Below are 13,884 nucleotides of genomic sequence, written 5' to 3' on the forward strand. Positions count from 1 at the left end.
TGTCCGTAAACCCTGTGCCCGTTGTAAGTGTTTTTGCTCTAGTTCATTTAGTGTGGGTTCAGCAATCGGTACATCATCAGATCCGCATTGGTGATCTCAAATGGCGAGTGAAAAAGCTCTGGAGTGTCGGGACTAGTTATCATCTTCCTCATTTCAGGCATCAGGTTTAGGACTGGTTCTAGATTGTTTAGAGACAACAAGGCAGATTCAGGTACCACTATTGAGGCAGACATGTCCAGCCTCAAGGATTCATTCTGAGCCACATTTTCGCAGCCATTTGGGTTTTTGGGCAACGTGTCATAGAGCGCAGATATAACGACTGACACCTGTGGCCTTGATTCCAAGCTGACCTCAACATCAACATCAGCACCTACGACCGCAGCACCCACAGACTCGGCAGCTTGGTTCATCGGCAAGGCAACAGTCTGTTTGCTTACCTTGCTGTGCATCGCGTCTGCTTTGTTGGCGGCCGTCCAGTGGTTCAACATGCAGCGTTGCTGCAGCTTTTTGTGAACATAGTCCAGGGGGAAGAGAGTGCAGGGCAGAAGGTCCATGTGCTAAGTGCAAGGAACAAGGCTGGAAGGGCTCCGGGGGTGCAGGCCCAGCCAGGCTAGTGCAGGGGGAGGGGGCCCAGAAGGACAAGTGCGGTGGGGGCTCAGGGGAGACCAAGTGAAGGGGTAGATTGATAAGGGGGCATGGTGCCCATTAGAATCTAAAGGAAACAGGCAGACAGTCAAGGGGAACATTAGCTGGGGAGGGGTAGAGGGAAGGAGGAAGAGAAAGGGAGGGTATTGAGAAGCTTCCTGAACTTAAGGAGATCTGGCTCAAGTCTGTGGGTGGATGGAGGCCATTTCAGAGGAGGCACCTGTGGAGGAGAGAGATATACCCCCCAATCCCCGCTTGGAGAAACATCTGATCTGCAGATAGTTGGAGCTAGAAGACTGAAGGGCTCTAGCAGGGAGGTATATAGGGAGAGAGTTGGATGTAGCGGGGTCACAGGCGCCAGAAAGCCTTGTGGGTGATGCAGAGGGTTTTGGACTTCATTGTCGCAGCAACCAGAGCCGGTGGAGAGATTTTAGGGCTGGAGAGATGTGGTGCCTGGGTTTGAGGCCAAGGATAGGTCTCACAGTCCTATTCTGGATTAGTTGAAGGGGCGGAAAGAGGTGTTGTGTAGCTTGAGCCAGAGGCTGTTACAGTAGGCCAGCCTGAAGAGAAACAGAGCTCTGGAGACATTGAGTTTCCGGGGGAAGGTGAGTCAGGGGAAAATGCCTCTGAGGAGGTGAAGCTGAATATGGGCGTTAATGGCAAGGTCAGTGATGTGGGGGGAGAAGGAGAGAGAGGAGTCAAAGATGACACCAAGGTTTTTTGCCTCACAGAAGGGTGAAGGGGATGGGCCGATGGAGGGCGGCCATAGTGTGAGAGGGATGCATGCTGACTAAGGAATGGCCAAGGGTGGCAAATCAAGCAGACAGGCCGTTGCTAGTTCACCAATTAGGTTTCAATAGCAGAAACCGCTGTTAAGAATAAGAGGTTATGTGCAAAATGGCTGGCCCTGAGTGGTGTGCTGTGCCGTGCTCTAGTGAGTAGCACAGTTACTTCTTGGAGGTGCATTTCAAATTTGGGCCGTTAAAAAACACGCTCCACTAATAGGTTGCTTTCCATTTGACGGTCATGACGAAGATAACATGGAGTGTTGGAGGGTCACAGAACATCTGATAGAGCCCCTTGGGTGGTCTCCTTCTGCGCTACAGAAGACTGTCCAGGCTTGCTTTTATGGACTATTGAACTGGGTCAGATGGTCATCTGATCATCACTGCAATATGAGCTGCTTAAACTCAAGAGTGACGATTCTCGGTGTTTTGAACAAATCGAAGCCAGAAGTGCAGAATAACTAGCCTTTGTAGGGTTTCCAAATCATAGCATGTGAAGGGTTCTTTCGATGGTGCACGATTTACAGGAGAGTCGCATAAACTAGTCCAAGAGACCATAGCACAGGATCAGGATATTAAATAGATTATAGGAGGAGTTGGAGGTGTGAATGTGCTCTTGAGAGCTTCCAATTAAGGCATGTGGTTGCGCCCGAGCTCTAGAAAATCTAATCAGGCTCTTTAAAAGTAATGGGGCTTTAGCATCTATTGCTCCTGTTGTGCAGAAAATTGTCTGGCAGCCTCAGAAGAAGTTCCGAGCCATTGCATAGCCTCTCAGGAGTAACTGGCAGTGATTGCAGAGGCAGCACTCCGAGTATATGTCTTTCATACTTAAAGTGTATCTAAAATGTGTACAACGAGGTGGTGGTGGTACATAGAATTGTCACTTGGCTTAGGGTGCATAGGTGTACTGGCTACTCAATGTATTTATAAGTGTAATCAGGAACAACAAATGATGCACAACCTTGAAACAATGAAAAAGTCGAAAACGTCGACTTACAAGACAACATTGTATCTTGGTGCAGTTAGTATTTTGCTGTCAACTTAACCTTTACTCTTCCAACTCTGCAATTCCGAACCTTATCCCACCCAAACGGCTGACGGAGGTTCTAGGGCTCATACCTTGCACCCCTTGTGTCTACAAATACATTTACCATGTGTGGCAGAGAAGGCCATATCAACACAAATAAAGTAAACCTGGTCGTTTCACATAAATATGCAGGACGTCGTTACCATTACAAAGTTTGTAAATGGGCTTGAATATTTGCATTCGTAACTCTCAATTGCCAGGTGCTTTATAGGTCCCTAATAGTACCAGTGATCAATGTAAGAGGGGTACGGTCAGGAGCACTGTCCACTTCCTTTATTTTTTTCTGTTTACCATTCCTCTACTTTTTATGATCATACTCACCATTCTATATAGAAGATTTGTCCATTCATGTTTCTGTGCAAGTGTGAAGTTGTAATAGGAGTCTTATTTACTAGTCACTTAGACTATTGCAATGCCCCGGCTGCAACACCTTGTCACATGTCACAAGACCCTGCCCTTTTTCCTGGCGAGACCACAGATCCACTACTTTTTCGGTACAATTCTGCCACTGCCCAGTGCTAATTAGCACAGAGCAAGTGGTAAATTTGATGTGCAAGTGCTTAAAAGCCTTCTTTGTGTTACCCTTCACTGGGAAATGTAATTGGCAAAGGTGGGCAGAAAAGAAGGCAAGTACTTCTAATGCCTGCCCACCAATAGATCGGCTGGGAGGGAGCAAAAACTTATTTACAAAGCAGGTCGTTTTCTTATGTTGATGTATTTTCAGAACACTTGCCATGTATTGCTGTGACATCCACAGCTACTTATACTATTTTCCATATGCTTCCATCCTAGTTCAAGGTACTCAGTTATTTGCATGAAATTGAGTCCATATGCTCAGATACTTATATCTAAAGGTAGGTATTGCTATTATTTACCAGGCATTGCCGTTAGCTAAATAATATACAGGTTTCGCCAGCAAAGGTGTAGGTAACGATAGCTTTGCATGGATTTGACATTGCAACAATATACTCCTACGTCCCATCCCCTTTCCTCCATACTTGTGGGACATTCCATCCTTCGGGACGGGATCGGAGCACTTTTGTCAAAAAACATCAAAATTCCATGTTTGTTTTATTTTTACATGGTGGCCACCAACTGTGGCTGTAACCCCACCCTACTGAGCTCTGCCCCGCGCGTCGTCCTTCAGTCCTTTTCTCTGCGCGGTCAGAGTCGGACGCACTAACATCACCAGGAATTTTTCTTTTATTCCCTTTGTACTTCCTTCCTTAAGCGGTTCCACGGTCATCTTGTCCTCCGTCTATTCCGGAGCATCTGGGATTCGTGTCCTATTCATCCTGCAAACATCGTTTCACGAGGGCGGAACCCCACTCTCTTTGTCTGGAGTGTCTAGGCCCGGAACACTGTTGGGACGTGTGCTTTTATTGCAACTCCATTTCCGTCCTTGCACTCCAGCATCGTCTTGTCAGGTGGGAGGAGGTGTTTCAATGTGTTCCTCCACTGCATTTGCAGTTCTTCATTGACGAAAAAAAAGAAGTGTCCTGTGAGTTCTTTGCTTTTTAGGGCACCCCGGCCAGGGGACTCCCTCCCGGGCTCTTCAAGGACCAAGAGGGGCTCAAGTAGCTCTTCTACCAGGGAAATCACTGAGGTGTCCCGCAAGGGGCCTATTAGGCGCACCAGCGCTTCCTCTGAAAATCCCTGCAGTGGACCTGCCCAAACCAGATCTTCTTCCGAGGTTCCCCTTTTGGGGGCTAAAGTTGGGCCAGGTTCTGTGGTTCTGGGTACCGGGGTTCGCCCTGAAGTTTCCACATCTGTAACTCCGCGCACCGAGTCTTGGGTCGAGGCCCCTCTCAAGGGAGCTAAACATACCAGGGTTCAACCCAAGGTTCCCCTTCGTTGGGCTAAAACAAATACCGGCGAAATTGAGGGACCGTTTTCGAGGGTCCTGGCAGTGAGGTACCTCCCTAAGCCTTCCCACGCTCATGGCCGTGGTGTACCAGTTCTGTCGAGGGGGCAAAGAAGGTGATCACGTACCACAGGTCTTCCAGTACCTGCGAGGTTCCTCCACTGGAGGCTAATTATGGGACAGTCCCTAAGGTGTCCAGTAAACACCCCTGAACCTGCCAGTACCGGCTCTGCCGAGGTTCCTTGCTTCAAGGCTTAAATGGCACACACGGCCCCTGACTCCCCCGAGGAAACTATTGCCTCACTTTCTCCTGTGATGCAGGTGTTGATAAAATGGCAGCACAACCTCCCCGGACCACTGTGACCATTTTGACTACCTCTCTTACACCAGCGTTCACTACGGCTGGTGCTGGGGGTCCTCCTTTTGTGGCAGAGCAGCCTTTCCCATGCAATCTGGATAACCAGAATCAGTTCCGCCCTCCGATGGATTGGCATGCTTGGACACTGCTGCCTCATACAGTCTCGCTCCCTCCTGCATCCACACACCTGATCTATGTGGACCCAATTGGTAGCGGTCCATCCTGGCAACCATCCTCATTGCGTTCCTGGGTGTATGCCCCCTCTGAGCAGCCTCTGCCATCTCCAGCGCCTAGACCTTCAACCGAGAATGCATTTTTGGGGAAATTTCAGAAGCTGGTGCATTCTGATCCCATGAAGGCGTACTTTAAGGATCTCTTTAGGCAAATGTATCATAGGCCTACTGTGCCTCCTCGTGCTCTGGCAGATCCTACGCAGGTATCGGTGGTGCCTCCTCCACCTCCACCTCTGCCTGTCGGACCTCCTCCACCACGTCCTCCTCTGCCTCCTCTTTCCCTGATAAAGAAAACACCGGGAGTGCAGCCTAACAACACATTAGGACCTGAGGCAGTAGGTGCAGCAGATCAGGCTTCTGCTCCTGCTTCACTGGATGACGATCAGGCGGACCAGCACAGCGATGAGCTGCCCCCTCTATTAGAGCATTTCACGACTGGGTGCTGGTCATGATAGCACTGCATGACATTCCAGTGCCCGAGGCCCCAGCTCCACCAGAGGGGGTGCTTTCTAGAGCCTTCACTCTGTCGTCACAGGAGTGCATCGTCCTGTTCCTGCAGAAGGCCATTTTGGCTGAGGCCCATAAGGTCTGGCAAAAACCTCATTCTGGGCAGCATCTCAACAAGAGGATTGACGCTCGCTATAAGCTTCATACCTCTGAGGATATATCTTTGTCAGCTTGTCCGCTCCCTTCATTGACGGTGGTAGCAGCAGCCACCCTCCAGTCCAAGCCGGCCTCTACATCCTCCACTGCAGGGGCCTAAATCATCTCCAAGCTTCTTGATGCCATTGGTAAGAAAGTCTTTTCCAATTCGGTGCTCTTGCTTCGGCAGGCTAACACAGACCATATCCTGGTGGCAGCAAATGTCAAGCTATGGAGGGAACTAGGCGATTTCCAGGAATGTATTCCTGCAGATAGGCTCGAGCACTTCAAAGCCAGTTTGTCGGATGCCAGAGTGCTGGCACAGGATCTCCTGGAGGCTGCGGCACACCACGTGGACACTTCTGCTCGAGGCATCATGGTCGGGGTTCACATCCCCCGCCAAGCGTGGCTCAATGCTACAAAGTTCTCAAAGGAAGTACAGGACAAGGTGCTTGAACTTCCTTTTGATGTTAAGGACTTGTCCCATTCCTCCACATATGAGGAAATAACAAAGACCAAGGCAAGTACTCAGACACCAAGTCTTTATCGGTCCTGGCGAAAACTCCAGCTAAGGCTCCTTATACACAGAGATCAGGGTTCCAAAATCTGTCCTCCTCTGGATTCCGGGGTTTTCAGGATCGCTGTGCACGCCGATCTGAGGCTCCGGCGGGCGGGCCCCACCGTAAGCAACAGCGACAAGGTGGCCGTTTTTTTTCTCGACCATCAGCCTCCTCTCCTGGGACAGGTAGTCTTCCTGCTGACAATTCGTCCAAAATATATTTTTTGACGGTCGCACCAGACACAGGTGAGAGGACGAATTTCGTCTCACCTGGATGTGTGGCAGACCATCACTGAAGACCGATGGGGTTTGTCAATCGCTTGGGCGGGCTTCCGCTTGCCGCTCCCCCCTACCCCACTCTTCAACCCCCCCTTCCAACTTACTGGGTTGCCCTCCCTCAGAGCTGAGGTACAGAAACTTCTAGACCGCAGAGCGATGGAGCTTGTTCCCCTCAGAGAGCCAAGGGGAGGGCTACTACTCCCTCTGTTCACAGTGCCCAAACCAACTAGGCTGGCCTGCGCTCTATACTCGATCTTTCCCAGTTCAATCTTTCAATCTTTCTTTCTTTGTGTTCATGCCCTGCCAGATAAAGTCCTCTCTGTGGCAGGGTAACTGGCTCAGTGTGGTAGACCTCCAAGATGCATACACGCACATTCTGATTTGGAGTCTGCATCGAAAATATCTGCGGTTCTCAGTGGGAGCAGTACACTTTCAGTTTCGTCTACTTCCTTTTGGTCTCAGCTCGGCACTGCGTGTCTTTACGAAGATGATATTGGTCATTGCAGCATTCCTCAGACTACAGGGGATTCATGTATAACCATACTTAGACGACTGGTTCCTGCGCAGTCCTTGTCCACAGACAGCCTTGACCAATCATCAGTCACTGCTCCTGTTCCATCTTGGGCTGTAAGTGAATTGGAGGAAGTTGTCCATGACGGTGTGTCAACATCTGATCTTCCTGGGTTTCCGTTGGAACACGGTCAGTATCAAGGTGTTCCTAATGACAGTCAGGATTGCACCTGTCAACCACGTGTCAGCTCTTCCTCCAGTCCTCGCACATGACAGATTGGTGGTTCCAAAGACTTCTGGGTCTCATGGCCTCTTCTGGGTCTCATGGCCTCTTGCGTGACAGCGGATCTACAATGGTGGTTGTCTGACAACAACCTTTCAGTGGGGCCTCCTTCCAGGAGCCCTGCCCACAAGTAACGGTCACTACAGACTCCTCACATCTGGGAAGGGGAGCAATGCTACGTCACCTTGAAATGTTCGACTTGTGGACGCAGCAGGACAGGCTGTTTCATATCAATTAGCTGGAACGCATGGCAGTTAACCTGCTGCTCCAAGCTTTTCAACCGACTATCACCAACAGGGTGGTCTGTATTCGCACTGACAATTCTGTGGGGATGTTTTACATCAACAAGCGGGGTGGCACCAAGTCACCTCTCATTGTGGATATAGCAATACAAATTTGGGACTAGGCCTTCCAGCACAATGTTTGGCTCCTGGCTGTACACATCATGGGTCACATCAGTGTGACTGCAGATTCACTCAGCCGTCAGTCGGCAGCCAATTACGAGTGGGAAATGAACAGCAATGTTCTCTCCAACATTTTCCATCACTGAGGCACTCCAGAGGTGGACCTCTTTGCAACTTCTTCAAACAAGAAACTTCCTCTTTATGTGTCCAGGGATGGGCTCAGAGTGTCCTCCCTGGGGAATGCCCTCGAGATTCCGTGGGACAACATGAAGTCTTACGCTTTCCCATCATTGCCACTGATTCATTGGTCACTCTGCAAGCTCAGGACCACATCGAATTGCACTCTCCTGTTCATGGCTCCTTGGTGGCCAGCCAAATTCTTGTTTTTGGAATACAGCATCCGTCAGTTCTTCCCTCGATCAGATTGCTGCAGATTCCCAACCTTCTTCACCAGTGCAATCACCAGCAGTGGCACCCGTCCCCACAATTGTTCAGCTAGGTAGCCTGGTGCCTGAGTTCAGATATTTAGCGCAGTTCAATCTGTCTGATGACAATATGTGCATTATTCAAGCGGCCTGGAAACCTTCTTTGAGGGCCCAGAACAGGGGCAGCTGGCTCTGTTTTTGTCACTAATGTTTAGCTAAACAGCTCGTGCCAAGGATCGCTACAGTTGACACTGTCTTATCCTTTGTGTCTCACCTGGCAGCTTCTGGCATCCATGTTTTGTCATGCAGGACTGCCATTGCAGCCTACCTGTCCACAGACAGTTGTTCCTTTTCTTTGACTAATTCAGTCATCAAAAGGCATTTCGCAGGCCTTCTTCATCTGTTCCCAACGGTGCGGACTCCTCCTCCCAAATGGGATCTAAACGTGGACCTCACCGCGTTTTGTCACAAGCCATTTGAAACTATGGCCACTACCGATCTTAAGTACCTCTCTTGGAAGGTTGCTTTTCTGATCGCAGTAACATCGGCAAGGCAAGTAAGCGAGCTCCAAGCTCTCTCCATGGAACATCTGTACCTCACTTTCCACAATGATAAGGTTGTGCTTCGCACTCATCCTTCCTTCCTTCCTAAGGTGGTTACTTATTTTCATTTGAACCAATCTATCTCCTTACCAGTCTTTTTCCCAAACCCGGCATCTGATGCCGAGATAGTTCTGCACAATTTGGACGTCAGACGAGCCCTGAAGTTTTACCTCGATAGAACGAGTGAACTCAGAAGCTCCTCACAACTCTTTGTTACGTTCGGTGATCCTAAAGGGAAACCATCTTCGAAAGCATCCATCTCCCTCTGGATTGCCTTATGTATTTCCGAGGCCTATAAGATCCAAGGCCTTCAACCACCAAAGGGCATCCATGCTCATCTAGTCCACGGCAAAGCGACTGCTGTTGCCTTCCAAAAGTATGTTCCTCGGGAGTCCATCGCCAAGGTGGCTACATGCACCCCCCAATGGCTTTTTGCAAGCATTGCTGCATAGACCTGAGCTCCAGGTTTGATGCCCAATTTGGCTAGGCTGTCCTCAAAAAATTATTTCAGTGAAGGTATTTTCCATCCACCCATACTACCTATGGTTGTGCTTGGGAATCTCCCACAAGTATGGAGGAAAGGGGCCGGGACCTAGAAGTATAACAAAGTTACCGCAGTGACTACCTTACTTCTAGTCCATGGTCCCCTTTCCTCTATGCGCCCGCCTGCCGTCCTCTGTAAAAAGTATCCTCTATTGTTGCTTAAATGGTCTCAGACCTGGCAATAGAAAAGGACTGAAGGGCGATGCGTGGAGCCCAGGAGCGCGGGGTTACAGCCACAGCCATGTTATAAAAATAACATATGAAAAAAATTAAATTTTTATGGTTTTTGACAAAGTGCTCCGATCCCGTCCCGAAGGACGGAATGTCCCACAAGTATGGAGGAAAGGGGACTATGCACCAAGAGTAAGGTAGTCACTACTGTGAGTAACTTTGTTATTTTTTTTCACAGCTGTTAGGAAGTGCCATAAAATGCCCAGAGACACACACCACTGTCAGGCGTTGCAATGTACTCACACACTTGGCAGATTTTGCCATCGAAATCACAAGCACGTGCACACAGTTGTTGTGTAACAGGCGCTAATGTCATTATCCAAATGCTCTCATCATATAATATCTTATGTCATCTTATTTTCCAGACATTCCACAATATGCTGGGCACTCGCATTTTGGCCAGGTATTGCCATCATTGGGCAGTTACTTGCAATATTTTTCCAATATTACCATGAATCGCTGCGGTAAGCACATCATTCTCAGGTAAAATGTGTCAAATCCCTGGGGACCGGCAACATTTCTACGACTTCCACCCAACACAAAAAACGGCTTCCCGGGACATATGTAGTTCTGTTCCTTAGAAGTAGTACAAATATACCATTTTGGCTCTAAATATTAGTCGGACTCCCAAGCTTGAAAAGCCACCATTTCAGGAGTCACAATTTTGATGTATTTGTCCCCCTGCCAGAAACCCTCATTTTTCACCAATTTAGTCTGATAAATCTACTCTGGAGTGGTATACGGAATACACAACAGAAAGCCTATCTCCATTCTTTCTACATCTATATATGATGGAATTGCACTCCCCATCTCAAATTCAATTTTCTTTTGTATTGTTTCCACCTCTCTCTGTGTGATTTGTGCTATCATTTGACGGATGATATCAGATGGCACAAAGTACAAATGAATGTGTCCCTGTATCAGTTGAGACACTCCATTTTGAACCTTGCTAGGAACGGAGAATAGCACAGGGGCAATGCTTTGGTCTTGGAAGCAAGACCACACAGAGCCACAGAGATTTGAAACCAGGTTCCATGCTTAGAAACCGAACTCAGGTATGGCATTAGGTGCGGTATAAAAAAACTATTAAATAAATAAACAGTGTCAATATCACTCTCCTGAGAATTTACCACATTCAAAATATCCTTTTATCAGTTTGTCTTGTTTTAGAACAATATCGATGCTATATTCCATAACCATTGACTGACCATTTAGAGCAAAAAAGTTTGATTTATATACTGAATCACCTCTTTCTGTTTGAACTTGAGATTGTCTAGCCTTTGCTGAATTACATTCAAATCCTTCCCCCATTCTTGTGCCTTACCACCCAAAGTACTCACAGAAATTTTATTTTCAGTAGTCACCATCGTCCCCACAATAGCACCAATTATAGTCATGCCAATTGCTGCAACTAAAAACCCAGCCATTCTTCAACCCCCTAATTTTCTTAGAATGGGATGAGTTCATAAAAGTCTTCTCTAACAGAAATATGATTTCTCTCACTGCTCTTTGGGCCCCCAACCTTTCGGATCTGCACCCATTCTCTCACTTGGGCAGACTTAACTTCAGATATATTAACAAATGTCTCCAAGACCAACTCTGGATTCAAGCTGATGTACACATTCTGATATAACAATATTCTGTTCCTGAGAATGAATCCTGGGGCTTCTTCAACCACAAACCCAGATGCAGGCCCTGGTTCTACCAGAACCTGACTGATCACTGAATCCTCACATACTGAGGTTAATGTCAACGTTATAGTTAAAAAGAAATGATTTTTTTAAATTACACCATGTCTTCCGCCACTGTCCATTGGATGCTGTGCCATCATCTAGAATCCTCTTTCTCTCTCTCAAAATTTAGTCCCAAGGATCCTGGTACAGTGGGCTCCAAGATGGCTCCAAGGACACCTTCCGACGACACCTAGCTCCACATGTGCTGGTAAAGGAAGGAAGTTAGCAATCTAAATCGAATATAGGCATATTAAGTACCAAGGAAAAGCCTTTTTTTATATTGCCATTACTCCACTTCCCTTCATCACCTGGAAAAAACTATTCAGGTATTATGCAACATAGAAACACATTATACAACATCTCCCCCTTTTACTTTACCCCCTCCTGGAACTAAAAATATATGTTAACAGCATATGCATATATAACCACAGCCTCCTTCGCAGCCCTCTGAAAACAAATGTATGGATTAAACATAATGTAAACATACAATTCAACCATAGTCCCCATTTGTTCCACCTATTTGGAGAACAACACATATACCACATATCATTAACCTAAAAATACAATGTTACAAGCCTACACGCTTATGTATTATTTATATAAATATATTTATTTGCACACCTCACATCCATACTCTCATGTTCACCTACTCATCTGTTTTATCCCCCTTTTTACAACTATATAAATAATTCCATTCACACCTGCTTACCTGCTATGGTGCATCTACTTACCTACTACAGTGAATCACTTCAAAGTCAAATGCCATATTTTTTTGTTCTGCTTTGATTTTAGTGTACAACTGTACCTTTCATTCCCTACTAGTTTTTCCAGGTTGTTCAAGCCTTTTAACCTCATGCTTTGGGTGAAATGGCTTGATTTAGTTCATATGGACATATTGTTCCACAACCAGATCTCCTTTCTTTACCATAATCCTGTATATCACAGGTGAAACCTTGTCCATAATTTTCTATGGGCTGTGCCAGGATGCTATACATTTGGAATTCTTGTGTTTACCGTTTGTGAAATTGAATCTAAAAACTTGATTGTCTATTTCATATTCTCTCACAGAGGTTTTCCTATCATAGTATGGGTTGGCACTGTCAGTAGATCTTTCTAAATTCCGCAGCACAATTGCAAATGCATGCTGCAGGTGCTTTCTCACATTTCCACATATTCATGTATTGTAGATGCATCTACTAAGACTTCTTCATTAAGTGTTGTGGTAAGTCCATTTTCCTGCCTGCTTATAATTGGGTACTCCCAGATTTTTTGATATCGGGGGGGTGACACTATCGAATGGGAGACTAATATATCGAAAGGAGAGAGATAGGTCAACTACCCCTTCTTTTTGTCCCTAAATTGCAACAGGTCAGAACAAAGACAATCTGAGAAATTCACAAATGGTTATGCCCACCACTCTTTTATAGAAAAAATATCATCTTCATTTATTTTACTGCATCTTATACAACATTAAAAACTTTCAAAACAATCTATACATATACACCTAATCACATATATTACTTAACCTGTGCACTCACACTTACACTCTACTGGTGCCTGAGCACCATAATATTGGCAACAGGTGCCTCAGGAAGAAGAAGGAAAAGATCCAACCACAAATATACAAAACGAAAAAGGGAATACAGTCTAAAATACTGTTCATCAGAGTTGTTACTCTGCTTATTCAAGGTGGACTAAACCTCCACTGCGAAAAAGTACACCTTAGCGAAAAAATTCGACCACTTGTGATGTTTAAAGTAGATTCAAAGGAAACACAAACTGGTAACAGTTTCCACAATTCTAGTCGACATATGTTTCGGCCAACAGTCCTCCTACAGTTCACCCTCACAGTGCTGTATGGTCTGGTTGGTAAAGGCCATCTTCGGGACAACAAAATCATTTCATATGTAATATATACTTCCCCAGTTTCACAGTTGATTGCAAAAGAATCTAAAAAGAATTTAAAAAAAAGAAGAATACTTAAAAAGTGTTCCTTAGTGGTTTCCAGACAGAAAAGGCATTTATATTCTGATGCCTCCAACTATTGACTGACCTGTATTAAACTAAGGTTGCTTCGGGACATGAAGAACAATTTGGCGCCATCTGGCTGCTCATTCGGTATTGGTTTAGACTGAAGTCATCGTTTGTTCATGCCTGTGGGTCAATATAAACCCACATTAGTATTCATTTTAATGCATTCATTTATTATTAATGCAACCAGTGCCATCATTTTAACCAGCACAAAAGATTATAAAAGGATAGTACCTGTAAATTAGCAGATCGGGATCGATGATGTTGGAATTGTTTAGTCATGCCGCCCTCTGTATTTAACAGTCAGGATTATTTCTTGTCTAATTGTTAATAGTCAATGTCATTTACCATCTGTGGGTTAAGAAACAAAATACCCTGGCGGTGGTTAAATTTCATCCAATCTGCATAGGGTAACAGTATCTAAAAAAACATTTCCATGCCCTCAAGCCATTGACAAAATGCTCAGTGTTGCTTCTCTAATACTTGTTATTCCTTTCATGCTACATGGGATAACAGTTTCTAAAAAAACACATTTACATTCCCTCGTACCATAGACAGAATCAGGGGAGTTGCTAGGTCTGGAAAAGACCCGGGGCTAAGCTGATGTCGGAACTGTTGGGACTGGGGGCTAGCTAGTCTTTTGGCTGTAGCTCCTGAGATTCTATCCTGG

General features: G+C 46.2%; 1 protein-coding gene across 3 annotated transcripts in view; it reads left to right on the forward strand.

Moving 5' to 3' along the window:
* Positions 1 to 13,884, forward strand: part of RAPGEF5 (Rap guanine nucleotide exchange factor 5) — a 1,543,629-nt gene that overhangs the window by 695,367 nt on the left and 834,378 nt on the right. The window lies entirely within an intron of this gene.

The sequence above is a fragment of the Ambystoma mexicanum genome, chromosome 2q, assembly GCF_040938575.1.
Source record: "Ambystoma mexicanum isolate Mex_15411 chromosome 2q, UKY_AmexF1_1, whole genome shotgun sequence".
Lineage (NCBI taxonomy): Eukaryota > Metazoa > Chordata > Amphibia > Caudata > Ambystomatidae > Ambystoma > Ambystoma mexicanum.